This window comes from Brachionichthys hirsutus, unplaced genomic scaffold, assembly GCF_040956055.1.
Source record: "Brachionichthys hirsutus isolate HB-005 unplaced genomic scaffold, CSIRO-AGI_Bhir_v1 contig_1421, whole genome shotgun sequence".
In the NCBI taxonomy this organism is placed as follows: domain Eukaryota; kingdom Metazoa; phylum Chordata; class Actinopteri; order Lophiiformes; family Brachionichthyidae; genus Brachionichthys; species Brachionichthys hirsutus.
This window is the reverse complement of record NW_027180334.1, coordinates 84,639-87,266: the sequence shown is the minus strand read 5'-3', so window position 1 is coordinate 87,266 and position 2,628 is coordinate 84,639. Positions and strand designations below refer to the sequence as shown.

Sequence of the window (2,628 nt, the reverse complement as noted above, 5' to 3'; positions counted from 1 at the left end):
CGGAGATCGTAGTATTTTGTTTAATCGCTGTTGGAATAGTTCTGGCCCACGTCAAAGAGTTCGGTAGAATTTTATCGTGTGTGTCTGGGATGTATGGATGGATAATTTGCGGGATTTCGTCGCTATTTGAGCCCGTTCATGGGCAAAATCCCACCGAGTGGCCCAGGAAAGGTAACGTCAGCGACATAGCGTGTTAGCGGGGGAACAACAGCAACAGAACCACAACAGAACCACAGCAGAACCACAGCAGACCGGCTAAACGGAACTAGCAGAGGTCGGTTAACGCTTCAATCGGTCCCTATGCTGTATTATGTTTGGGCTAATGGCTAATGCGTTCAATGAACTGTCCCTGAGTTACACAGGTGTGTCCTTTGCTTAAATAGCAGCTTGGAAAGTTAGCTGCACGACAGCAATCGCTCAATAAGTTCGCAAGGGTTTCAGTACTCGGTTAAGTTGTAGCTAGTTAGCCGAAACCAGGATCATAGAACACCGTGAAGTGATGCTCTTCCATGCTGCGTGGAGCTGTGTGAAGCTGCTCGTGATTCTGGTGCACCGCTAGCTTGTTAAGACGCTGTTTAGTTTCAGAACCTGTGTTCGAGTTCATTGACTCACTCAGCAGTCCTAAATGTGTTGGACAAGGCTGAACATTTTCAGAGCAGGTGAACACAAACAAATATAACTTAAATGAAGTTGCCCAAATTTGTTTTCAATTTGCTGATATTATGGTGTTGGGGAATGTATTAATGTTTGATTGTTGTTGTTGTTTTTTTACTTTTACAGTGTTGATGTTGCAGACGGTGTTTCCCAGAGTGACCCGGTGGAGGTGAAAAGATGCAGAAGGGGTTTGTTTAAAAAAAAAAGAAACAAATGTTGCTGTTAATTCCAAATAAAGACAGCTGTTGGCATTTGTCTCCTGTGTTTCAGATGTAGTTCTAAGCTTTGTAAAGAAGACTGCGGTTTGGGTAGCAGGTCTGCTCATGCTCCGGAAACCGCTGACAACTATATCTGAAAAGCCCAGACATTATGAAGAGGTTTATGCGCCATTCATAAATAAATGGATTTTTGCTCACCGTTAATCTGCCTGCAAAAAAAAAACACGTTTTTGAATCCTATGTGTAAAACAAGGCATATAAATTATTATGGTTCCTGCCTGTGCTTCATACATAACAAAATTGTGTGAATGCCTTTCCATTCTCTTTGCAGAAATGAACTCTTAAAACCATTTCTGACTGGATAAATCACATGTCAAACTCACAGCCCAGGAGAGTCACCAAATTTATTTTATTGAGGAAAAAGTAGTTGTAATCTTTTCAAATTGAACCTTTCAGGTCAAAATATTGCAGGAACCTGACAGTTCAATAAGTGGAAAAAAAAACTGTTTGGCCTGCAACATAGTTTGAATTTTGGCCCCTTGCGTGATCAAGTTTGACGCCGGCAAAATCTAGAAAATGCATGCACTGTCTACGTTCTATGAGCATCAATCTCTCTCTGCTCTATTCATTAAACTATAGAAGGTTACTATATTTGAGTGAACCAATCTGCCCTCAGGATAGTGTTTAGCTGTGAATGTAAAATGTCTCAAAACAGCAGCAACTTATTTAATTATTATCTTAAGGACTGCCACAAACAAACTCATCGGTATAATCTTATAATGGGTCTGGTAATTTCTCACAATGGAAAAACATCTGCAAGACATTTAAAGAACAGGATATCACAGCTCTGCCAACATGAAACTATTTGTACTTATTTTATTTCGATTGCAGGAGAATTTTCCGATTGATTGTTTGATTATATGTGAATATTTGTTTTGATGATGATATATGCTGCCGAAATGGCTTTGAGTTATTTACTAATGTGTTAACTATTACTTGACGTGTTATGGTTTTTGACAACAGTGGGCAGTAGTGTCATTCAGACACAAAGGATGCAAAAGCAGTTGTCTTTTTAGCTATTCTACTCAAATGCACTGGTGAAGATGTTGCGCTGGCCAGTCTGAATGTGATCAAATAAATAATGTTCATAGTGCCACCAGTATTCTTTATTTTTGCCTGATATTTTGTGTACTTGTGTCCCGTCAGGCCCGTCCGTTCTCTAGCCTGATCCGAAAATCTTGGACCAGTGTTAGTCGTTGTCAACAGCATGGCGAAGTTGAATGCCAATGGTTGACTCGTCAACTTGTCGTCTTCTGCATTGCAAAAGCAATAGCCCCTTACGCCTAGGATAGGCGCTCGGGCCTAAATATGGACTTGAAATAAATAAATAAAAACTTACCTGGATAGCGTGTGGAAAAGATAAATGCAAAAAACGTTAGTAATTTGCTTCGATGTCTGAAAGGCAAGGAGAGCAAACAGAAGGTCTTTATGAAATATTTATTGAACTATGTGATTGGTCCTGGATTGCGGCTGTGTAATAAACATGCGGCAAAGACAAATTTAAAATGGATGTCGAAAAAAAGCTCAGGCTTTTTTTTTTAATCCCAGGTGTGGAAATAGGAAATAGGAAAACTGTCATGACGAATCAGTAGATCCATCTCGATACCGAATTATGGGGCCAGTTTGAGAGTTTATAATGAAACACATACTGCAAAAGCTACCCTACCTGACTGCTCAGAGCATGGTAACCCTAACC

At 40.1% G+C, this 2,628-nt stretch overlaps 1 long non-coding RNA gene across 1 annotated transcript; it reads left to right on the top strand.

Annotated features, from left to right (window-relative positions):
- On the top strand, positions 1 to 2,023 carry LOC137913560 (uncharacterized). The gene is made up of 3 exons (XR_011106374.1): positions 1 to 274; positions 781 to 842; positions 925 to 2,023. It is a non-coding gene; the product is annotated as an uncharacterized lncRNA (long non-coding RNA).
- The last annotated feature ends 605 nt before the right edge of the window (positions 2,024 to 2,628 follow it).